The 11,830-nt window shown below is 35.6% G+C and overlaps 1 long non-coding RNA gene across 1 annotated transcript; it reads left to right on the top strand.

Annotated features, from left to right (window-relative positions):
* The first annotated feature begins 887 nt into the window (after positions 1-887).
* LOC138903518 (uncharacterized) lies at positions 888-6,261 on the top strand. Its single transcript, XR_011412705.1, has 2 exons — positions 888-1,293; positions 5,971-6,261. It is a non-coding gene; the product is annotated as an uncharacterized lncRNA (long non-coding RNA).
* The last annotated feature ends 5,569 nt before the right edge of the window (positions 6,262-11,830 follow it).

Below are 11,830 nucleotides of genomic sequence, written 5' to 3'. Positions count from 1 at the left end.
TAAATTCTATTATTATGTTTTGTGTTGTTATGTTCGGCTTGCCTAGCAAGTGTGTTAGGCGCCATCACACCTAATTGGTGGATTTTGGATCGTGACAAGATCATGGAAAGTCTACCACAAGTCCATAGTAATTATTGATGACCAATTTTGGCCCTCCCTATTTCTAATTAACTTATTACGCTTCTTGATGAACAATGACATAATAAAGTATTTTTAAAGTTATTATTCAAATTACCTATTTTTTCTTAAAATATGTAATATATAATAAGTAATAATAGCAGTTAAAATAATTACTAGTATTAATCATATGCCTATTACAGTTATTATAATTACGGTTATATCATCTCTATTATATTAATTAATTAACCAATCAGTCTTTTTTAATTTTAATATATGTAGCTATATGGTACTTTCACTATTTTGATATTATGAATTAGCCAATAAATATATATATATATATATATATATATAGTAGTTTGATAATTATACTTCATTATATTTTATTGGGATTAAAGAAGTTTAATTAATTTAATTATGAAAAAGGGATTAATATTTAAATGGGATTAATTCCATTTTTAAGCTTCCCTCTTTCAAAACCCAAAAATTGGCACAAAAAACGCCTTGACCCATCCAAGCCCAAAACCTATGCAGCAACCCTTTCCTACTTAGTAATCCATGTTAATTCCCCTCCACCAATCACACTTTGCCGACGTCGGCATCTCAAAGCCACTCACAAAATAACCACAACTCACACGAAGCGTTGATCACATTTATCACTGGTCTGGATTAATCCAATGGCTCCCGTTTTATCTCCAATTATTATTTTCCTTTTATTTTTAGACCAAAATTCCTGAGTTGTCGTTCCATTTCATATGACGACCCACGTTCCTTCTCTCACTTTAAAAATACCTAATCCCTCAAACCCTAAATTTTCTACCCATCCACCAACCGTTCCCATTCCCTCTTTCGGTCATTTCTCTCTGTCATCCTCTCTTCTCTTAAACTTCTCTGAAGTTAGCACTAATCAATGCAGGTCCACTTAGAGATCACTATGAGACCACCATTATCACTATTAGCCGAGAATCTAGCCTAAAACATTCCCATTGTCATCATCTCCTTTCAAATCAAACTCTAAAATCCTAGCCTCAAACATGAAAGCTACAGAATCTCATCATCACACCTTCATCCATTTAAATCCTCCATTAAAGCCTTGCATGCACCTCCGAATTCAAAAGAATCTCCGATCTTAGCATGACATTTGATGACCCAGAGGTGAAATGTAAGGACCTCTGGGTAAAAGCTTTTTCCAATGTACGACGACTTCAACGTGTAGTTCATTATTTTTTATCTTATTCCCTTGATTTCATCATGAGTTTTTTCATCAGTGTTCATTATTGTTCCTTGTATCCCATCGCTTTTGAATCTGAGGGTTTCTAAAACTCTAAAGCCCCAATCTTTTGGCTATAAATACCAGACTTTAATGCCTTTACCTAACAAAGAATCAGTAGAGTAAATACAGAAGTAAAGAGTATTAAAATCTTTATCCTCTTACTCACAGTTCTTTTCTTATCTTCTCCTAGTTGAGTGTAATCTATTCTTGAGTTTGATTCCAGATACAAATTCCTAACTGCTAAAGTAAAGAACCTAGTTTGCTACCCTAAGGAAGGTCAGTGAGCCTTCCTTCAATATTGTTTCAATGATTGAATTTTGTGTATGGCTTCTCATGTATAGTTATTCTATTTGATTAGTCTAATATGTGTTGAATCTTATTAGAGCAGTTGTGTTATCGTACCTTGTTAGTATGAACATGATATAAATCATGTGGTGAGATTTATCTACTTAGTATGTTATGTTTTCATGGCTTTAATAGTGTGATGTTTCTCTGTTTGGCTAAATCTCTGCTGATTTGAAATCATATGTTTGCCTTGTTAGTATTAGCTATAGATGGTACTTTTTATCATCATGCAACTGTTTTGTTTTTGTGAATGCTATGTTTATAAGGTTTTATTTGGTATAAGTTCCAAATAATCTGATAAAGTTTACATTGCATTGCCTGTTAGTTAAACGATTGCTGATCTGAGCTTTTTGTTATCTTTAACTGCAAATGCCACTCTTTCTTATCATAATATTGTGTTATTGTAGATACCATCCCTTGAGGTTCTTCTTAAGATAAAAAAATCTGATCATTTTATCCTATTTGATAGCTCTTGTTATTCTTTGTTAGCATGACCTTTGTGAAGTTAATTCTAAGTCTAAAAAATACTTAGCCTAGATTGCTTGATATTCAGTGAAGTTTGACACTGAACTATTCCCCGGATTATGTGTCTGTTTGTCTCTAAGTGACTATCCTAAAGCTAGTATAATTTCTTTAGGGTTCTAGTCTCCGATGCTTTAGACTCACTAAGTGTAAATGATATTTTGTTATTATTGTATTTTTGTGTAACCTTAGTGAGGCACTAAGCCTCTGTTAAAACCTAATAAGTGAGTATATGTTTGAATGCGTATCTTCGCTAAAACGCAGGCATGTACCTTTGACAATTTAGAATTATATTCTAGACTTGAAGTCATCTTTAACATAGTAAGTATGCCTATAGGAGTGTACTGCTAACAACTTTTATTTTTGTGACTCTCATATGACTAATTGTTTGAAATAGTGAAGTAATATGTGTTATCACATGTAAAATGATTATACATTGCTTTCTGAGCCTTGAAACATCTTAAAAAACTTTCCGAGATCCCGTGACTATATGTGATGATGTTGTTCTATATTCCTTTAACAGTGATTAGCTTACTAAGAACACTTGAAATCTGAAGCATGTTTTAGTATTCTTATTATTTATGTCATTTTACCTAATTGAGTGCCTCATATTCAAAATAATAATTCTGTTGACAAGTCTGGTGTTGTTCTGAAACTGCTTGTGTCTTTGCTTGATTGAGTTCTTAAAATATTGTCATTGTTTACGTAATTTAAGGCATCATGTTAGGCCCTCTTTGTTTATAAAAGTATCTTTATGGTTTCTGTTTGGGTCTACTTGTCCACACTATTTGGTTGAAGCTCTAAGTCAGTCTTTGTGTTCAAACGTCTATGGAGGAACAAACATCATGTCACACCTCAATCATGGGTAGGGGGACTGATGCTCAACTGAGTCACCCAATCAAGTAAGTCTACTTAGTGCCTACCATCCATCCTTGTCCAAGAACAATTTGAGAATAAATATCAAAATTTAGACAACGAGAGGATAAGGTGTGAACTTCATTTGCATTTACCTAAACATTACAAGTTTATAATATAAAAGTGGAAACATGTCCGACAACTATAACATATTTAGTTTGTTTTCCCCAATCAACATACAACCCACAACATCTCTACGGATGCTCTAATGAACATGAGTACAAATATGGAAGTGTCGGTGACAAGGATTGGCTATACCTCAAAATACAATGTACAAGAATCAAAATAACACAAGGACCTGCTATGAAGTAGGGCTCACCAATCAACTAAGAAGAGGTTATGATACTATCAATGATTAGTGACGCCTGTTGAGGAACCATCTGCATCCATTAAAGATGCAGCATCCCTGAAAAGGGGACGTTTGTACATATGAAATAGTACTAGTATGTAAAGCTAAATACACTCTCATGGAATGGAATGCCAGCATAACAGGAGAGAAACATGGAACAGTAAGAAAATTAATAATATTTAAATGCCAAATTATAACAATGTAAATTTCAAGTAAACATTAATATTTTTGGTTGGGAGATCCTCAGTACCGACACACCACCATGCACGTGGCATAGAGTCCGATCTCTTCCCGATCGGCTAAGCCATATCACCCCAATATATGTGGGTAGACATAAAAACATAATATCACCATGTGCGAGGTATGGCGTCTGATCTCTGCTCGATCGGCTAAGCCGTCTCACCACAATGCCCTGTGGGTTGACATTGTCCTTCCTAGCAATCAACTTAGCCCAACCAAGGAGAATAATCTCAATATGATATAATGGGGATTCACCTCATAATCAACTCCAATACTGACACGTGTAGTTTCAGACCTGAGCATTTATAACCCAGCCTTCCTCGGTGATATAACGATACCCCCAAAACACTTTCTATATAAAAGAAAAGTATGCATCGCATAGACTTTATATAATTCTTTTCATTCCATTGTCACTCTTGGCCATACATGATATTCTATATTCTTGGCACGATGGCCGCATTTCATATTTCATATTATCATTCCCTAACTTTCAAGGATCATCATAAGTCATCAACATGAAGAATATTTGGAAATCATGACTTTAAATACATGAGTAGTAAGAGTCTTAAACACATTGGATTTTCTTCCCAAAAGAGAGCATAATGATTTTCAATCGAAACGTGAGCTAAAATCATAAGCATTTGTATAAATTAACCATAGACGTGATTTGGAACAATAAGAAGAGGAACTTGATCAAACCATAATTGAAGTTATGAGGAATTCGTGGAATCCGATTCTATGGAAGGGGCTTAGACAACATACGTCGATTGAGCTTTCATTATTATTACTATAACGTTCCCCTACTCTTAGCAACTTCAATTATTAGAAACATGACCAAATTGAACAATTATTAGGGAGGAATTTATAGGCTTAGCCATTATTGGCATTTCATCAAACACTAAGTGCAAGATCGACTACAAGGTTCTATAATGGAATTCCCTCTCCTCACAACAAATTTTCAAACAAGAATCTACCCACGATAGTTCAACAACCTCCATATAACCTTTATCGATACATGCATGTCCAATGAAACACCCCTAAATCAAAAACCAAACCTCATATTCTCCTCATACACCCCAAATTTCGAGAAAGAGGATTTATGGCTTCCGATCACTATCAGACAAGCCCCATAACAATAATATATATATACTTAAACCCATTAAGAACAATGCATGAAAGCTTAGGGGCAAAGTCTTACTCGGTAAGTTGATGACCTTGCGAGTAGCTTCCTTGAATCTTCAAGATTGAGCAAGAATTTGATGAGTAGGAATGTTGGAGCTCCGTACTCTTTCTCTAGATTACTCTCCTCTCTCTAAATTAACAACTGAAACCTTCTAAGATGACGCCCGATGATTTTTTATTAAAAGAAGGTCTGGTAAAAGTTCTCAAAACTTTAACCTCTGAGTTGGGTCTGCGATCACGGATTTCACTATAGAACCATTGTGCGATCCGCAAAATGTATCGCAGAGTTGAGCTCCAGATCTGGATTGGGCCTGGTCAAGTCTGCGGCCGATTCTGTAGTCCGTGGACTAATTCTGCGATTGCATATTGGACCGCAGAATCTCCTTCCAAAATTTTCCTTGCTGATATGCGACGGCTATGAGGTCTGCGAAACGAATCTGTGGTCGCACATTGGACTGCGAAATGGCCTTCAAAATTAAGCTTCTCCTGGTTTAAATTGCGATGGTTCTGTGAGCAGCGGAACAGATCTGGGATCGCATAAGGGACCGCATAATCGCCATATTCAGCTAATTTTCTACCAACTCCACAATGCATTGAACAGTCCAACATATTAGCCTACCTTGGCACCATAAAATCTTAAATCCTTGGCGAACTTTACGAGACATTAGAGATCAGTGGCATATGGCTTCCGTTGAGGATATAATTTCATTGCCAAGGGATATTTCCCTAGAGGAAATACTTCTCGGGGCTCTAGAAACCTCTGTGAACTCTGAAGTACTAGGGGTTCATAGGGAAACCTTGTAAGGAAAATGTGGTTCACTCTAGCCGTTGTCTATTGACTTTGACTAATCCCTAGAGGGTTATCATAGATACAATTTGACTTACTTCATTTACTTTAGATCATAGTTATATTCATTTCTTATGTTTCTATTTTTTACCTTTTATGTGCAAAATACTAATTAATTTCCCTTCTTCTTTTGCCTGAACATATTGGGCCTGTGGATTTCATTGTGAACTCTGGCCCAAGATCACTGCGTTGGGCTGCCTACTCTCCATATAGTGTTACCGTTACTAAACTCCGCTGCTGATTGATTTTTTAAATGGGCTTGAATACTTGTCAGCCCTTCACAGAGTCTAGATCCACTCCACTTTATATTTCTATCATTGTTAGCCCATTTCTGTGTATTGTATTATGAAACTAACACTGATATTATGAATTCTTATCTTTGCTGTGGTTGATTAGTGGAATGATCTTAGGGTAACCAAAATCTGGTAAGGTAAAAGGTAAATATATTTAAGCTAGCTATTTACTTTATAAGGTTAATAATCTCTAAAATTTGAGTATATATCAACAATTTTATCAATAAAGTTCTCTTTCGTTTCATTTGTATTTTTCTAACGAGCTTTCTGATAAAAGGATTTACAAAATTCAATCAGGTTAAGCAAAAAAATGATTTTGAAAAGTCTTCAATTGAATCACTTAGGCAAATTTGGTAGCTGAAACATTTTGGAAAGAAACGCGATGCGGGCAGAATCAATCTGGGTTCGGTTTACTAAACAAAAGTTTGCTTTGATAGTTGAATAACTTGGATCTAAACGAGCCCTTTAAAATACATCCAAGGTATACCTTTCCCACTTCGTAAAAATTGGTTATTAATATAAGCTCATATTTATCTACCTTTTATAAAAAAACAACTTTCATCATTTTAAAAGGGTCTCACTACTTTTAATTTAAATTAAATACTCTTTTGTAAACTGGAAACCCATTTTTAAACAAGTATCTTCCAATAAGATTAAACGAATGACATTTTTATCAAGTTTTCACATAGACCCACTTAGCATTTGTAACCATTGATAGACTTAGAATATAAACAATTTCTTCTTCATATTTAGCCTAATTATAAGGAATTACTTTAATGTAGGTTTTAAGGGATGCCTAAAGCCTTTCCCTTAAAATAACTAGAACCCTTACCGGGATTCTCACGGGTTTAGCGGATCGTTAAGATATTGATCTTTATGGACTTATCGGTTCCCTAGTATACCTTTTAAATATTAGGTAGCGACTATTCTTTTACTAACCTCAGAGAAACCACATGTTATATTTTTATTTGACCCATGAAAATAGGGTGCAATAATATGGTAACTGTGTTGGGAATTCTTACACTTGGGCTCTGATCTTAGCAAACACTTGGGGTTATTTGTTTATATTCTTTGCTCAACATTCACCATATGTTTATATGTCTTTATAATTTGCAATTATGTGTTCACTTGCTTTATTCCTAATATTATCACTAACTTATCACAATTATTTGTTACTGCTTTTATAAATCGTCATCACATTTTTCTATCGAGTCTTAGCCGTACACAATCACTCATAATTAATGCTAGGGTTGTCTTTTCACCCCTCCGAACCTTCTTTTCATAACTCTCTAGTTTCAATGAACGATATTGTGAATATAGGTCATGCTGCATACACCCTAGGTGAGTCGATCCATGGCATTGACTCACATGTAAGAAAACCTCCCTAATGTCAAAAGCATGTCATGCACCTAACGACATGCCTTGTGTGAAATGACAAATTAATCCAGATTAAGACACTAAAGATCCAGAGCAACATACTTACCTAGCCTTTCTTTCTTTAGATGGAAATCAACCACAACACGGAGACGGAATAAGGACACATCTTAAAGCGCTAACTGCGTTGATGAATGTGCGAGCTGATAGAGTACTTACTTGATTATTGATTGAATTCTGGGATCCGACCAAAGCAGTCTTTAAGTTTGTCGACAATGAGATAACACCTATGCTCGAGGAGATTACTAGCTTTACTTAGTTGTCGTTCGCTGGACAAAAGTCCATAATACCGGTCATCATACCGAGTCATAGGTTTCTCTATGTATTGGGATTAAAGAGTAGCAAGAATATGAGGAACGTCAAAGACAGGTGGATAAATATAGACAAATTGTTTAATAGATTTGTGCATCTAGAGAGCTATGATCTACATCATGAAAAGTGTCAGTGTGACAGAGAGAAATGGGAGAGTCTTCGCCCTTTGAGCTTCTCTTTGGAATTGTTGGAGATATTAGTTTTTCCACAGCGAGAAGGGCGGATGAACACTAATGTGCTACCTCTGGTGTTATCCACATTTTGGGGGAATTTGAGAGTCACTCTTGTCCTAATGCCATTGACAGAGATGTTCGGGGCTTTCACAGCGTGTTCAAGGGGGTACAACGTCTTTAAGATTTACAACATGCTACTGCAAGTGTGGGCTACAGAGCACTTCTTTCAAAGAGAGCCGACCATCGATTACTTCGTTTGCACTAGCAAAATGATCCACATCCATGAAAAGAGAATGAGGCACTGGGGAGCACCCCATGGACAAGAAGAATTGTGTGATCTTTTGCATCACCTAATTGGAGACATCATCAACTGGAAGCTTTCTTGGCTTTATTGATAGAGCAATCGTGAGGTGTCGAAGACATATTTGATTGAGCTGATGGGATTGGAAGTAATTCAGCCCTATGCACCGTTGAGAGTTCTGAGACAGTTCGGTACAAGATATACCCATATAGTTTCAAATGGCTTTGTTCGAGGATGACCATATTGGACATATCCCAATTCTGAGAGTAAGACGAGTACATGATGAATGGAGTGATTTGGTCACGATGAGTATGGGAAAAAATGCATGGTGCACGCCAGAGTACTTTGTGTGGTTTTTTGAGAAACACTAGTTGGTCAGGTCTTGCTGAGAAGGGTTGGCAGAACTGAAAGATTTGAGGGCATCATTGCAAGTGTATCACAAGATATTACCCCACTACTTTGTCACCTCCACTATACACCAATAGGTGGTCCCAGGATCAGTTAACCATATGTTACCACCACCTGATGATGGCAATGAGGTAGTGGAGTAACAAAAAACACACTTTAATTCTGCTTGCTAATCAAATATAGTATAGTATAATATCGTATACACAAGGATTTGATTTAAATAGTATTCTCGTAGTTTCTAGCTTGGTAGCTAACCAAGATGATTAACAATTGAGATTTATAAGATGTCTAACTAAAATTAACTAATAATATAAAGCTATTGAATAATAATAATCGAAACAAATAATAAGCAAAGAAGGTTATCAATGGGAGAAGAAACGATTTTATAGGATAGGTGCAAGATAATTGTTCGGGATCTAACTCTAGATAATTCACTTCTAATGTTCAAGCGAGTCTCTCTAATTCACTCAATTATTAGTTCAAACGTTCAACAAAAACGTCTCTCTCAATTAAGTCTTAACCTCACAACATGAACCAATTTAAGCACGTGAAGATATGCAAGAATGCGTAGTGGATTGGTCTTCAGGAGAACCTCTCTCGATTATCCTCCTAATAAGGTTTAATCAATGATTTAACTAGCCTCTTTCGATTACTAAGAAGAATTAATAAACTCAACCAACAATATAATGCAAAAAATTTACAAGTTATGCTTCTATCGATTACATGAACAAGTAAATATAGATGCAACAATTAAATCATCCAAAAATGCTTCAATACATAAAACTTGAGTTATAATCGATAAATAATCATCAATACACCATATCTATCAAACCCTAAATGGAACTACTCCATAGATATGGAGCAATTCATCACAAATAAAATTAAAGTATATAAAAATATAAATTTAATCCAAACTCGGGTTTTGAGTGAGGAAGGAATTATGAAATCCTTGTGCTTGTGCTGTTCCAACTCCTCCTTAGCGTCCTTAGGTCCATGGTATGTAAAAATTCCAGAAAATAATATTTTTCCATGTATTTATACCAAGTAGGGTTGGGCTTAGACAAAATTACCCTTTCCTAGAAGAAATATATTTCCACTCTGTAAAAAATGCACAGGCACGACACATGGGGCGATGTGCCATGCGGGGCATTAGTGGGGAAATCTAGAGAGCTCGACAATTCATCAAGCAGCAGGATTTGCATTGCCGCGGCACCCCACGCGGTGCCCCATACGCCGCATTAGTGCAAATTTCTCAGTGTACGGCTCCAAACATGATTTTAATGTCCAGACTTAGTTCTCAACCCCCAAACACGATCCCAGCTTAATCGCTTGGGCTTTTCTCAGGCTTCAAAGCTCCAAATAGCTCGAATTAGCTCAACAACATCTGCATAGTTAAGTGCAAAATACAACCAATTAAAGCTCAAACACAAACAAATTGCAGTAAATTATAGTGCAATCAACGACTAAAACACGTAATTATAGCCTACCATCAATAACTCTCATAACTCATCATACCAAGAATATTTAAAACATATCGAGCAAAATATCGTAACATCCTTGCCTCAAGATTTGTCTCAAAAGCACCACACATTTTTCACAACCCGCTCACTTACTCTAACACAGAGGTCACCGACATTACCTTTCCTTCGTGAATCGAGTGCCCTCACACAATCAATAGAAAGTAGTTCCACACACAATAAAATTTAAGAACAATTAGGAACTCAAGATAGAAAGAATTCACTCACTCTTAGAAGCAACATTATTATGCCACAAAAGATGTACCATAGGCATGTCTGTAGTGTACTACTCTACTAATTGAGCTCATTTAGTCAATGATCAAGTATGACTTTAATTGGTTGCAATGTCAGTTGTAGGATGGGTAGCAAACATTTAGATATAAGAGTGACTACACCTCTAAGCACTTTAATAAATATAATTAGCCATTCAAAACCTCACACTTATGTCAAACCAAAACTCCACCTTCATATCAATATACATTAACTCCCTACTTCCTTAAGCACAATTACATCAAGTTACCACTATTAAGGAATATTTTTCACAATCATACACTTATTTTTTTCGTTTCTTTTTCAATTTAAGTGGCTCTTACTTTTACAAAACAATGCACCTTTCTCCTTAGTTCAATAGTTCCACTTAAAAGCCTAACTAACCACCCCACACATTAACCTTTATAAAGCTCATGACAAATTTAAATGCTCACGAGAGGTAAAAGATTCAAATAAAGGGTAAATTTAAATAAATGGGTAAGGCATGTAATGTGGTTGCAAAAGAAACAAGAATACAGGCTCAATGGGGTTAACTAAGATACGTAACAATTCTGGGGGTAAAAGCATATATCTGGCTTAATAAACAAATGCCTATATCACTTCCAAGACTGAATAAAACTACTATTTCACTTTGCAAACACACGGGGCAAGTTCTAGACATCAAATGCAATGCACAAAACACAAAACCTCACACATACATGGCACATAACTCACTCAGGATTGGACTATCAAGACACTCTAGTCAAAGCAGTTAAGCAAAGTTAAGATCATATAATTTAAGGTACTTATATAAGAGTCAAAAACTGAGCCTAAGTGTCATAGCTAAAGCACTCACAATTCTCAAGGTATAATAAAGTCTTGAGATATTGCCTTCAATTCAAATCACAACACAAGGTCTCAAACTCCTAAAGAAATAAAACTACAACTAACTATACCCGGTTCAAACAAAACCCTTGGAAAAGAACCGCGACACAAAGAAAAACCAAGGGGAAATTATTATACTACCTACAAACGAAAATCTTTTTGTATTTTTTTCCTTCAACTCTAATCCCTCAAGGAACCTGTCGATGATATCCATCATCGGGAAAAATCGATAATGTTTAAAAATTTTATTTTTTTTTCAATTTTTTTTCTATCTCTGCTATCTAAAACTAACAAAAAGAAAACTAATATACATACATACAAATATCCCCCACCCCACACTTTAAGTTGTGGCATGTTCCCATGACACAAAATTAAAAAGCATAAGGTAAATGAAACTTTCCTGAATATCTAGTCGAGGTCTGAGTCGAAGTCGGGCTCCATTCCCTATGCCCGAACTAATGCATACAT

The sequence above is a fragment of the Nicotiana tomentosiformis genome, chromosome 1 (assembly GCF_000390325.3).
Source record: "Nicotiana tomentosiformis chromosome 1, ASM39032v3, whole genome shotgun sequence".
NCBI classification, from domain to species: Eukaryota; Viridiplantae; Streptophyta; class Magnoliopsida; order Solanales; family Solanaceae; genus Nicotiana; species Nicotiana tomentosiformis.
This window is presented reverse-complemented; position numbering and strand designations above follow the sequence as displayed.